The sequence below is a fragment of the Lepidochelys olivacea genome (assembly GCF_965140295.1).
Source record: "Lepidochelys olivacea isolate rLepOli2 genome assembly, chromosome: 1".
NCBI classification, from domain to species: Eukaryota; Metazoa; Chordata; order Testudines; family Cheloniidae; genus Lepidochelys; species Lepidochelys olivacea.
The window spans coordinates 146114398-146129551 of NC_140411.1; positions in this window are offsets into that span (position 1 = coordinate 146114398).

Sequence of the window (15154 nt, forward strand, 5' to 3'; positions counted from 1 at the left end):
ACCTTCCTTTCTTTGTATTGTTTTATGTCATCTGAAACTGCAATACCATGTTACTGGTTTAGTTGTACCTTAGTTTAAGCCCTTTAGGTGTACAATTGAAGGTATATATGCCCAGACGCTAATCTATACTGTTCTGCTGCTTTTCTACCCTTGCCATTATAATTTACCATCTGTCACACAATTCCTCATCTATTCAAGAATAGTGCTGTCTCTGCTATACTGGATAACATAAAGTATTAATCTACCATGCAGTATGAGCTCAAATGTTTCTGCAAAAAAATCACACTATTTCAGCCAACATCAAGTATAAAGCACCTTAAAAAAAGAAGCGGATGGTGGGGTGGGGGAGAGGGGTGTTTGTATCTGGATTGCAGAGCTCTCAAAGCCTTCCGCAGTCCACTCTACCACTTGTCAGACCCCACCCTGCCTCCATTTCCTTGCCCTTAACACGAGAGCTATTTATTTAATGTGGTATCATTTTTGCATCCAGTCCTTCCATAACAGCGGAAGCAGCAATCTAAACAGGCTGCTAGATTCCAATGACACATTCATTAGGACTGAATTATGAGCTCAGCATATCCTGAAAATAGGGACCGGTTAGTACATTTGCACAGCTGTCATTTTGCTGCGGACACAAAACAGGATTGGAATGAGAGAGAAAGCAACTGCTCCAATTCTATACATGGCAGCTGTTCTTGCATCCACTTCCTCCTTTACCTTCCAAAAATAGAGTTCCTCTAGTAAAGAGTTTCTCTGATGGAAAACAAGAATAAGTTAATACCTGGGAATAAATATAAGAGAAGGGAAAGAGTTTTAAAGCATATTCTATCCTATACTCTTCAGCTAACGTATGATAGTGAAATCTGTTTAATATGTTTTCCCTTTAAAACGGTAAAAAAGTACATAAGTACACATCATGTCATATGCTGTTGAGCTAAATCTGCTTAGTAGTTTTGAGTCAAGAACATATGTACCCAATGGAGTGGAAGTTGTTGAGGAAAATATGACTGTTTTGTTAGTAAATAACATGAGAAAGTCAGGTACAGCCCCATTGCTGAATCTTTCCTCCTGCAGATTAGCATGCAGAATGCCAATTACCATTAACGGAGTTCTAGGGCCAAATCATTCCCATGCACTTTACAGAAACCAGGATATGGCGACATGCACCTGAGAAGTCTGGACAAGTCTAATTGCTTTTTTTGGGGGGGATAAACAAGCATACATGAATTTGTTCTAGTGCAGATGGCTTTTTTTGTCCAACTACATATTTTTGAATGACGAATATTCAAGCTGTCCATCAGAGAGCAGTACAAAAACGGGGAGTTCTCTTTAGAAGACATTTTTGTAGCTTGATTTTGTCTCTCAGGTATGCAAATCAAGAAGTGGATCCTTGTAAATGAGAGCTAAGTTAGGGTATTATACAAATCTCTGAGTTCATCCAAGTGACAGTCCAATATGCTGTTGGGAACGCTACGGCGAAATTTTGTCACTGAGGCACAGTGCTGAGTAAGGGAAGTGAAGGCTTGTGAACCAAAGTCTTCTAGTCTCCTAGCATATCAGGAAAGGTACAGCATCTGTGGCACTTTGACATTCCAAAGCAGCAGAACTAGGGCTGGACCAGGCTAAGGAAAGCTCAGTTGTAGGTATAGTACTCTCTGAACACTGCAGTACGCTGTATGCTTGATTTCTACTATGATTAACTTCTGTCTTCTTTTGCTTTCCTCTTTAAAACACAGAATGCTAATTGAAAACATATTGCTGAATTTAGGTAAGTGGAACAAATATATACAAGACTGGACCTTTAGTTGGAGTTGTGCATGCAATTCCTTAACTACACTTTCGTCGCTGAATGTATGTGCCTCTAGGAATACCCATTTAAGGACTCAGCCTTGTCGAGACCATACATCCTTGTGCAGACCACACCATGTGCCAGGGAGATCCACTGGTTTCTAGGGAAAAGATCAACAATGACACAGAGATATTCCTTCCCCCAAGCCATTGAGAAACAGCAGTAGGGGGAATGGCACCATGGTTCAATATGTCTCCATAACCCTGTGATCCACTCTGTGAGGGGGAAATGACTGTCTAATCCCAGTTAATCACAGAAGCAGAAAGTCTATCTAGCCTTTTTGCAAGCCTCTTGGTAAATGTCTTGACGTGAATGTTTAATAGAGAAAGAGGCACAGTCAATTTTTCTTTGATGGGTTTCAAAATCAATTAAATATGGCTTTTATTTTTGAATTTTGAAATCTGACAGGAGTCTAGGAAGCTTAAATAAATTGGTAAGATTCAGGGGGCGGGGGAAGAGGCAAATCCTTTGGTAGTTTTTTAATATTTGCATTGGCCTCGGGGCCCAGCAGCTTACCTATAGATTTCTGTTTAATTCCATCATAAAAGCTTCTGCACCAATAAATCGTTCTTTTAGTTCCTAGTGAAGGCAGGAAAATTGCCATTTGCAAATACATTTTTCTTTGGTCTTCATGTCTTTGGTTTTCACAATCCTTACACAATTCTTTGATTTTGTATTTACCATCCCTTGTTGCAAGTATGGTTCTCTTTTGTCTCAGTTTATCAGATGATATTTTGGGAGCTGGTACACTTTTACTAATAGCACTGCTTTAGCCAGAAAGCTTTTTCATTTTTGTTAATAAGTAAAGCCTTAAATTGTCCTAGAAATTCTTTGCCCCATGAATGTAATATTTTAAATTATCATGTTGCTGGCAAGTGATATCTTTCTTTCTCCCTCTTTCCTTTTTTTTTGCCAAAGGCCATTGCAGTAAGTTTAACACAAAGTACACAGATATGTTCAAACTGAATGTCTGTAATTACTTTTCTTCTAACTCTTCTCTCTCATCACTAGAGTTGGATAAAAAATAGTGAATTTTTTTGTCTAAATATCAAAATATTTGGACCCACTCTATGCATCACTAATGAGAGTCACGTGCGATGCAGAATATAAAACATACATCCTCACTCCAAATAATTCCATAGTCCTCTCTTTCCACGTTCATTCCACGTTCATCTCTTTGCAAGATTTTCTCACATGCTCTGCCTCCCAATGGCTTTTGTCTTCTCCCCTAGCAGGAGGGCTGTGTCCGTCTGGGTGACTCTGCGCTTTTGTGCGGCACCATGTTGGGCCACTTTCCTTTGGGTAACATGGCTCTTCAGAAGATGTGCCCCACTGGCTGATTTGCCAATCACTGATACCTGATCAGATATCTGTCTCAACATCTGTGAGCTCACCAAGGCAGTATGCTTTGGAGAGCGCCTGCTGCCTTGCACACTACATTTTGTTGTTGCCTTGCCTATTGAAGCCAAGAGAGGTCTGGCCACATGCTGTCCCAGTGCTGAGGATTTTGTGCCATGCCAAAAAAAGGAGGAGCATGCTATGTAGCTGACATTCCCTTCTTCTCGTTTCCCTGCTGGGATATGCTTGTTTTGACACTCCTGTGCTTGCAGTAGTGTATGGGAGAATATTGCCCTTACATGATATTTTGAAAGAGAGGTAAGAATCTAAAGTGGAACAACAAGTTTCTGAGCACAGCAGCCAAGCTAATGAGATACCGGGAGAAGAAAATAGAGAAGTTCCATTTACAGTTTTCAACAGCATTTACTCCTGAGGGAATTCTGTGCCAAACAATTAAAAATTATGCACACAATATTTTAAAATTCAGAATAGCTGGAGTGATATGTATTAAGGGTTTTATTGGCACTCATTTGGAAAGGATTGTATGACTCGGCACTTGTGGACACCATCACAGCAACAAAATCTGTTTGTGCTAATGTGTTCATTAATAGACCTATGAAACAAACTCTGCCATTACTTATAGATTAATTAACAAGTTTATTCATTCATTTAAAGCAAATTCACCACAACAAACCAATGAACAGTCACACTCAATTGCAGTTATCCAAGACAATCACTCCTTTTAAGTAGATTAGTAAATACTAAGAATACGGTTCACTGTGTTTAATGACATATCATGATACCGGTTGGGGGAGAAAAGGTGTAAGATGTGCTCAAATGTAAATGATCACATAAACCCATAATCTCTTTCCACTTCTCAGAATAGTCTGTGCCTGGCTTTCACTCATTTTCACAATCTCCAAATATTCCCTAGTTGCACCCTCTTTTGGCTGTTTTTTTTGTTCAGGATCACATCATAGTCCCCAATAGATCTGGTCACAGACTGCTGCTCATTTGAAATACTGCATTGCTCCTTATACAATTCCGTCAGCCTCAGAACATGCAGAATTAGGAGTGATTGCCCAGCAAAGAGGTTGTCAGAGCTCATGTGGGTATTCTGGGAACTCTTGGAGTATCAGAGAGGATAGAGGGAGAATTGGGGGCAGGATTTGGGAAGAGGAAGGCAAGCTACTGGAAGGACCCATGCTGGGGAAGCAGGGGAGGGTCAGCCTGAGCACAATAATGGAACCCAAACCGCTACAAGCTAGGGCCTGAACTCCAGATGTATCATTAGTGGGCTCATTACCTATGAAATCACCGCTTTCAGGACTCTGGGGAAGGGTTGGTGTTAAAGGTATCTGTGGAGAGAGATTCATTTAAAAAAAACCCTCTTTGTGCTGAAATCTGTGCTGACTTATGCCATTGAAATAATAGTGCAAACACAATGCTTGCCTCTTATCTGTAAAATGTGATTATAGTCAGTGGGCTAAATTCTGCTCTGATGTATACTTCCTATCCCACTCCATTAGTTGGGGAAAAAAATTAGTCCAATGAATATTAGGACCACATAGGAGACAGGAAACTCAATGCTGTTCTCCTCACAGAATTATCATAAAGTCAGGGGAAGAGAAAGGGAACTATCCAGCAGAGATAGTCCTCTCCCCAGTAGAGATTTGCAGGGGTTTTGTCTCCTAGGGTCATGTGGCAGAGGGAATGATAGGGCCCTGTATTAGGAATTAGTTATATACTTCTCTCTCAGGAATCCTGTCTTGCATTTCATTTTCTCAGGCACTGGAAATCTGGGTTTTAGCTTGAATCTCTGGCACAAGGACTGTTCATTGGCCTGATTTCACCCAGCAAAATAGCCATGTAAAATATTCATTCAGTTTTTCATCTGTGAATATACCCTTCATCATCTTTTTATTAGTTTTTTGTTTTATCCTTTTTCTCTGTTTCAGGTTGAGATCTTGCTGATACAGGTCTCAAAAGCTGGTAAAAAGAAAGTGAGAAAAGTAGCTATTTCTGTACAGCACAGAAAGTCCAGTCCTCAGCAACTAAGTCTTTGAAAAAGTCAGTCCAAAGTTTATTTTTACTCATCCAATTTGCTGACTTTGCTCCTCTAAAGTATATTACTCTCTTATAAGTTATTCTTGCTTTATTTTCAGGGTCAGATTCTACCCTTCCTTACATCCCTTCCAGCCCACTTCATTGTACTGGTGTTGTAGAGATTTTAAATGAGTTCTCCACCTGGCCCTCAGTGTTTCTCCATTCAATAACCCTGCAGTCAACTTTCCAAAGACAAGTCTGTGAATGATGAACAGTTCAGTACATGTGGACGGTGAACCAACCCCTTCAAGCTAATATGGAGTTTCTGTTTCTTCATGAATCTAAGCTTATAAGAAAACCCTTTGACTCCAAAGACAGTATGTGAGTCTTGGGGCCTCAGGTAAAGCCCCTTTAAATGTGACTCAGTTGAGGCACTTTCCTGAGACCTTGTGGTCTGTTCAGGGAACCTGCTCTGATATACACAAATGTGTTAGCACCTCAGACAACTGGGATTCCAGTTAAATGCAAACTTTTTGCACAGATGTACTACCCACCATGTGTGCAGGCAGCCAGCAACTGATTTCTTTTTGGTGGTTTCTCTGTATTCTCTCCTAGAGCACTACATCACAACCAAGAAGGGGTATTTCTTTTATGTCTAAGCATTCACAAGGCTACATAAGGGGGACTCTAGCTGGGATGCTTTAAAACAGTTGAAAGACGCTTGCTTGTCAGCATTTATCTGCCATACTACATTTTTAAGCTTTTAAAAACAAAATCACATCTCTCTTTAAATAGGTGAGTATTGTAGTCATAGAATCATAGAACCATAGAAATGTAGGACTAAAAGGGACCTCAATAGGTCATCTAATCCAGTCCCTTGCACTCAAGGCAGGGCTAAATAATAGCTAGACCATTCCTGACAGGTTTTTGTCTAACCTGTTCTTAAAAACCTCCAATGACAGAGGTTCCACAACCTCCCTAGTCAATTTGTTCCAGTGCTTAACTACCCTGACAATTTTCCTAATACCCAGTCTGAAGCCCCCTTGCTGCAATGTAAGCCCATCTCTTCTTGTCCTGTTCTTAGAGATTAACGAGAACAATTTTTCACCCTCTTCCTTGTAACATCCTTTTATATAGATGAAAACTCTTATGTCCCCTCAAAGTCTTCTTTTCTCCAGACTAAACAAGCCCATTTTTTTCAATCTTCCCTCATAGCTCATGTTTTCTAGACCTTTAGTCATTTTTGTTTCTCTCCTCTGGACTTTCTCTAATTTGTCCACAACTTTTCTGAAATGTGGCGCCCTGAACTGGACACCATACTCCAGTTGAGGCTTAATTAGCGCAGTGTAGAGTGAAAGAATTACTTCTCATGTCTTGTTTACAACACTCCTGCTAATACATCACAGAATGATGTTCACTTTTTTTGCAACAGTGTTAGACTGTTAACTCATATTTAGCTTGTGATCCACTATGACCCCCAGATTCCTTTCTGCAGTACTACTTATGCAGTCATTTCCCATTTTCTGTGTGTGCTGATTGTTACTTCCTAAGTGGAGTACTTTGCATTTGTCCTTATTGAATTTCATCCTATTTACTTCAGACCATTTCTCCAGTTCGTCCCAGGGTGACCAGATGTCCCAATTTTATAGGGACAGTCCTGATTTTTTGGGGCTTTGTCTTATATAGGTGCCCCACCCCCGTCCCAATTTTTCACACTTGCTGTCTGGTCACTGTAGTTTGTCCAGATCATTTTGAATTATAATCCTATCCTCCAAAGCACTTGGAACCCCTCCCAGCTTGGTTTCATTCACAAACTTTATAAGTGTACGCTCTATGCCATTATCTAAATCATCGATGAAAATATTGAATGGGACTGATTCCTCTGGTAACCCACTCAATATGCCCTTCCAGCTTGACTGTGAACCATGGATAACTTCTCTCTGGGAATGGTTTTCCAAACAGTTATGCACACACCTTATAGTAACTCCATCTAGGCTATATTTCTCTAGTTTGTTTATAAGAAGGTCATGTGACACAATATCAAAAGCCTTACTAAAGTCAAGATATACCTCATCTACCACTTCCCCTTTATCCACAAGACTTGTTACCCTGTCAAAGAAAGATGTTAACTTGGTTTGACACAATTTGATCTTGAAAAATCCATGCTGACTGTAACTTATCACCTTATCATCTTCTAGGTGTCTGTAAACTGATTGCTTAATTATTTGCTCCATTCTTTTTTCAGATACTGACATTAAGCTGACTGGTCTGTTATTTTTAGGGCTGTCCTTATTCCTCTTTTTATAGATTGGCACTATATTTGCTCTCTTCCAGCCTTCTGGGATCTCGCCTCTGGAATATCATGTATATGATAGATTAATATCTCCAACTTGAGCCCAGCACAGAGCAACAATCTTCCACCTACAGGTCTGTCCAGACATTTGAGTCCTTACCTCCAAAAACTATTACAGCTCTGGGTCTCTCCTGAATAGATATTTTTGAGTCACATCTTCAGTATTTCTGCACTGAATTTTTGTTCATTTGTTTTGCTTTAAATAGGAAAAAAACAGACAACCAGATGTTTTCACATATGATCTAAACTAAAATTTGAACTTGAATCTTTAGGAACTGAAGGCTAATATGCAACCCTACTTTTCAGCTATCTACTAGTTTTGTGCTAGCTCCCACATTTTATTACATTTCATGCTTATATGTAGGATTTTCATTTTGGTTTGACCTACTGTCTGATAGGTGAAAATTCAATGCTTACCTGTTCATTAAACCTTCACCCAATTCAAATCCATTCACTCATTGTTTTGTTATGTCCCAAATATATGTTTTATTAATTGTCTGAATGTTTGTTAGAACAGATAACAATAAGAAGTCTTTGGAAACTAATTGAACTGATTAAATTGATCTAAAAATATTACCCTAAAAGAACTAAAAACCTTTAGCAGATTTTTCCCAGCAAGGCTATTTTCTATAAGAGCTAAGTGATTAATATTAAAAAGCTATGTTTTTAAATAAAGAAGAACCATGCAAAATGTGCTTTGTTCCCTCTGTCTTGTATTAAACAGTACTTCAATGCTTCTTTATAATGAACAAAAACTGTGTGAACTAGAGACAAAATTATTTGGCAATCAAAGAAGGTTTTTTCTGCTTAAATGTAAAACGTTCTGGGCCTATGTCAATTAATTAAAGTCAAAGGTGAAATACTTAAGTTTTTAATGAAAAGATTCACTTAAAACAGCTATGAATGTGGGTAAGCAAAGATGCAGTTTTAGTAAAGATCTTCATTCTGTCCAAAAACAAACAAACAAACACACACAATCTTTTATCTTTAAAAAGTCACAATTTTAGGTTCAATTTACAGATAGGGCCCATTGTGCATATTGCAGAAAAAGAGACAAAATTAATTAAATGAATGAATCAATTTAAGTGTAGTTATTTTGTATAGAAGTTGAGAGACTGTGGGCTATTCTGCTTAGGAAACAGGAGAATACAAAGTGACTCAATAAAAGATTTCCAAAATTATGGAAGGGATTGTAATAATAGGATTGTAACAGCTGTATTGTAATAATACCACCACCAACACCTACTTTGTATATAATGCTTTTGATCAGTAGATCTCAAAGCATTTTACAAAGGTGGGTCAGTATCATGAATCCCATTTTATAGATGAGGAAACTGAAGTAGGGGATTGTGTAAGGTCAAATGTTCGCCTTGATGAACTTAGACCTAAAACCAGAACCTAAAAAAAGAAAAGGGATTTTGGGAACAAGCCTCCAGACTAGCAAAGCACCTAGGCCTTAATTCTGCAAAAGGCTGACACAAATGCTTAACTTTAACTCCACTGTAGCCTTTGCAGGAGTGGGGCCTATTGTACACATATGCTTACAGTTAAGCACAAGCTTAAGTGCTTTGATGGAACAGACTGTAAACAGGGAACACAGGCAGAACTACTGCAGGTAAATAGTAATAAACATATGACATATGTTACCATGAACAATGTTTGAAATAAAATATATGAATGAGTACAAGCGACACCAGTTAGAGAAGGTTCTGAAGGAAGGGTTTGCGGGATGAATAGAAAATCCTGGAAATTATGATTCTGGTCAAGTCAAAATGTTCAGCTGTCTTTTCTCAATTCTTAACATTTCTTATGTTTTAACACTCACTTGTTTTGCTGCCACTGCCACCAGTTATAAGTTAACAAACAATAGCTGTACCATGCATGCAGTGTCCAAACATAGTATAGTAAAATAACAAATAATAAATAACATTGGACTGGACTCTATTTTGTTCATTCTAATTATATGCTGTGGCTTAATGTGTAGCCACTCTAGGTAAGAAAAAAATAAATTTTGAGGACTGTCTATTACTGTCCCAGAGGGTGATCAAACATTTTTTAGCACTTCTATAATTATGATATGTTAGGAAAATGTGTACTCAGACTCTCACCACCTATGTCAAGAGAGTAGGTAAAGGACACTGAGCTATAATATAACTCAAAAAAGAGAACAATTTAAAATACGTTAGTGGACTTTTGTTCACTACGTATTCAATCAAATTTGCTGTTATCAAGCCACAGGTGTATAGCACATTAAAATGTGATTGCAATGATGGTTTTATGCAATTGTTACATACTGCAGGGTAAAGCACATTTTAACTATTTACTTTTGATATTTATGCAGCTGAGCAGCCATGTCTATATGATTATAAAAAGGGGAAAAGTTAAAATGGAGCTATAAAGCCAAATGACAAAGACAGCAAGAGTTATGAGTGCAATTGTAGCAAGTATATAAATTGACAATGCACCATCTAATGCTCTCACAATACACAACATTTTTCCTTCGTAGGAAGAAATCAAAATGCACTTACCAAGAGGCTGCTAAACATTGCTAAGCTTTGAATAGTCTCCTGGTGCATTAATCACTTAAAACACTCCCAACTGTAAATGTGAATAAAAATTAAACAAACAATTCTTACAGAGTTCAACTTCTTTGCTTTATATATTGTGACAGGGTCAGGCCGGATGGCTACAGGAGAGTAATAGAAGGCAGATATATTAGTCCCAGGTTAAGTAGGTCCCTTTTCCCTGGGTAAGGTAACAGGGAAGGTTCCAGAACAATCAGCAACCTTCTGGAGACAATTAAGACAAACAGGCTGATTAGAACACCTGCAGCCAATCAAGAAGCTGCTAGAATCAATTAAGGCAGGCTAATCAGGGCACCTGGGTTTAAAAAGGAGCTCACTTGAGTTTGTGGTGTGTGTGTGAGGAGCTGGGAGCAAGAGGCACTAGGAGCTGAGAGTGAGAACGCATACTGTTGGAGGACTGAGGTGTACAAGCATTATCAGACACCAGGAGGAAGGTCCTATGGTGAGGATATAGAAGGTGTTGGGAGGAGGCCATGAGGAAGTAGGGAAAGGGAGTTGTAGCTGTCGCACAGCTGTTCCAGGAGGCACTCTAGACAGCTGCATTCCACGGGGCCCTGGCCTGGAACCCAGAGTAGAGGGCGGGCCCGGGTTCCCCCCAAATCCTGGTCAGACACAGGAGGAGTCGACCTGGACTGTGGGTTCAGAAAAACTCCCAAGCTGAGGGCTGCTGTGAAGCTCCAAGGAGAGCAAATCCGCCAATAAGCACAAGACCCACCAAGGTAGAGGAGGAACTTTGTCAATATATATATTCAATATTCTTTGCTTTATATATATATAGTATTCTCCAGACCCCTAAAGTCCTTCCAAATCTCAAGAAACCATTGCTTACCCCGATGATCTCTCTCTCAGAAAAAAAAAGCAGGGGGAAGAATACCCCAAAATAAGGTCTTTACCCTGAAAAGGGAAGAGAACCAGACACTATGAATCCCCCTAGGGGCTTTGCTATGCCTATTGATTTTACATGGAAGGCATGACTGACAGCAGTATACAACCCCTCAGGGTACATCAACATTTGAACTAGGAGATGCGATTCCTAGCTCATGTAGACATACCCATGCTAGTTCTGCTTGACCTAGCCCACTAAAAATAGCAGTGTAGCCAGGATAGAATGGGTTGCAGCTGATGCTAGCAGCCTGAGTACATATCCACATGGACCTCCGGGTATGTATGCAGGCAGCTCAAGCTACTGCCCATGCTACCCCAGATACACTGCTATTTTTAGTGCACTAGCAACAGCAAAGCTAATGCAGATACATTTACATATATCTCATTCCTATACTAGTAAATTGCTACCCATCCTTACAGAATGCCCAAAGCAGTGTGGAGATTTTTAGTTTACGCTTTACCTTTAGTAACGGTAGCAATGGAGGACAGGAAGACATTTACATACATTACTCCTGCTCAGCTAATATATTACATACATTACTCCTGCTCAGCTATATCATCATCAGCTAAATAGCTGAGCAGGAGTAATGTTTTTAAACGTCATCCACTCTTCCAGCAATTTTAGCTACTTTTCTAAGACGATGATACATATGTGCTAGTTTCTTTTTGGATACAAAAATGTCACCCAGCACTGTTGTGGCATTTAACATAATTATGTATTAAGGCATGAAGATCCAAGATGACACAGAATTTACAGAAAATATACTTTACAAGTAAGCCACTGAAAATGTTGTCTACTTTATTATCTAAAAGACTGCTACTTGGTCTGGCCCTGCAGTAAGCTGTGCTGTGACCCTGAGTTCCTTCATCTACGCCAATAATATAACTGCTCCATTGTCTGAGGTGACCTTATCTGGAAACCTTGATCTTACCTGCTAGCATCTTAGACCTGCCCACTGGTAGCAGGAATTGACGTATTGTATTCTGGAGCATGGCAGTATTTACAAGTTAGTCTGACAGCGGCTGGCTATAAATTTCACAAGCATCAGCCATGCTACAGCAAATTCATGGTTCATGACTTAGAAGCTTTCTTCATCTTCAGAAACTCTTAATTTTACCTTGACGTTTATGGTGAACCAGGGACACATTGATCGGCTTTTGATTTGCATTAGTTTACCCATCAGTTCATTACACATCCCTTTCAGAGACGCAGCCACATCTTTCTCAGTGCAAGACAGGACTGGATGATTGAATCGAGCCGAATGAAGAAAAATCATACCGAGCAAAAAGCTCTCCTTTATTTTATTTTCAAAAAGTTTACAAGCCACCCTCCCCCGCACCATTAATAAAACATACAATACGCTAGTAAAAAGTAATTACCAGAAAAGAGTCATTTTGAATAAAGATAGTTGACATTCTGTCAAGTCATATTTGGTAGCTCAGCAGAGCTGTGTTTTATATGCAACATTACACTCCATGACAAAGAAATTACAGAATGTCTGTCAGGCATAATATGATTTATTCATCATGAACACACAACAGTAACTAGTAGCATCTTTTCAATGACATGAATATAATAATTAAACTCAAAGCCTATTTGTGGACATTAATTCAAAGTACAATCAGTCATAAAGATGGCTGCACAATGTCATTTTTCTGGTTATAATGCATATATAATCAGTCATACTTTATATTAAGGTTCCATTTATAAATGGCTCTCTCTCAGTGTATGTGCAGTGTGCCCAGCCATTAGATGGCATCATCATCATCCAGATGAGGGGGGAAGGATAGTTCACTGGTTTGAGCATTGGCCTGCTAAACCCAGGGTTGTGAGTTCAATCCTTGAGGGGGCCATTTAGGATCTGGGGCAAAAATTGGGGATTGGTTCTACTTTGAGCAGGGGATTGGACTAGATGACCTCCTGAGGTCCCTTCGAACCCTGATATTCTGTGATTCTATAGATTGTCCAATAGCCCGCCATCAAAATAAGTCCATGGGGTCTCATCAAGGATATGCGGCATAGTCTGAAGTTGACCACAGCTGCATGGTCATTAGAAAAAACCCATTTAAAGAGATTAGCTGACCACTTGTCCTGTCCTGTTTGAAACCGATTCAGAGATGACCACAGGTGCCTTGGCAGATCAAAACCTGGTGGACAGATGATTGGGTCAGTGATGAGAGAGTGATTAACAACTGTCATCGCTGACCACTCGTGCCATGTCCTGTGGTGGCATAAATGACCATAACGGGTGTCTAGAAGACAAAGAAATCTGTCAGGTGGTTGAAGAGGTCTGCATACAAAGGCAGGTCTCTGTTCTCATGGATCTTGGCCAGCGGCATGACAGAGGACTTCTCACTGCAAATATGGGGCAGTGCTACGTTACTAAGCATTGGCAGCTGCGGCAACAGAGTTGCACATAAAGTCCCGGTAACAATGAATATAGCTTTGGTAAGCTCTACATTTACCAGCCTCCTGTGAGATGAGTGACACCAGACAGGAATGCAGGACAATAACAGATGTTCTAAGCATCCCGGCTCTCACACGCCAGGCTGAACTGGCCAATTTTCTGATCAGGTTGTTTCGAATGCTGACTTTGGCTGCTTGCTTACAGACAGCCCCCGAACCTGAAGCAAATACTCACCAGCAACCACATACCACACAAAAGAACCACTAACCCAGGAACCAGGTTTCAGAGTAACAGCTGTGTTAATCTGTATTCGCAAAAAGAAAAGGAGTACTTGTGGCACCTTAGAGACTAACCAATTTATTTGAGCATGAGCTTTCGTGAGCTACAGCTCACTTCATCGGATGCATACCGTGGAAACTACAGAAGACATTATATACACACAGAGACCATGAAACAATACTTCCTCCCACCCCACTGTCCTGCTGGTAATAGCTTATCTAAAGTGATCATCAAGTTGGGCCATTTCCAGCACAAATCCAGGTTTTCTCACCCTCCGCACCCCCCCCCCCCCACAAATTCACTCTCCTGCTGGTAATAGCCCATCCAAAGTGACCACTGTCTTCACAATGTGTATGATAATCAAGGTGGGCCATTTCCAGCACAAATCCAGGTTCTCTCACTCCCTCACCCCCCTCCAAAAACCACACACACAAACTCACTCTCCTGCTGGTAATAGCTTATCCAAAGTGACCACTCTCCCTACAATGTGCATGATAACAAGGTGGGCCATTTCCAGTACAAATCCAGGTTTTCTCACCCCCCCACCCCCATAGACACACAAACTCACTCTCCAGCTGGTAATAGCGTATCTAAAGTGATCATCAAGTTGGGCCATTTCCAGCACAAATCCAGGTTTTCTCACCCCCTCACCCCCATACACACACAAACTCACTCTCCTGCTGGTAATAGCTTATCCAAAGTGACCACTCTCCCTACAATGTGCATGGTAATCATATATCACATTGGTGGATGTGCAGGTGAACGAGCCTCTGATAGCCTCTGTTGCAAAACAAAGCCCGTTGCCAACTGTGTCCACATATCTATTCAGGGGACACCATCATAGGGCCTAATAACCTCAGCCACACTATCAGAGGCTCATTCACCTGCACATCCACCAATGTGCTATATGCCATCATGTACCAGCAATGCCCCTCTGCCATGTACATTGGTCAAACTGGACAGTCTCTACGTAAAAGAATAAATGGACACAAATCAGATGTCAAGAATTATAACATTCATAAACCAGTCGGAGAACACTTCAATCTCTCTGGTCACGCGATTACAGACATGAAAGTTGCGATATTACAACAAAAAACCTTCAAATCCAGACTCCAGCGAGAAACTGTTGAATTGGAATTCATTTGCCAATTGGATACAATTAACTTAGGCTTGAATGGAGACTGGGAGTGGCTAAGTCATTATGCAAGGTAACCTATTTCCCCTTGTTTTTTCCTAGCCCCCCCCCCCCGACGTTCTTGTTAAACTCTGGGTTTGTGCTGGAAAAGGCCCATCTTGATTATCATACACATTGTAAGGAGAATGGTCACTTTAGATAAGCTATTACCAGCAGGAGAGTGGAGTGGGGGGAGGTATTTTTTCATGCTGTGTGTGTATAAAAGATCTTCTACAC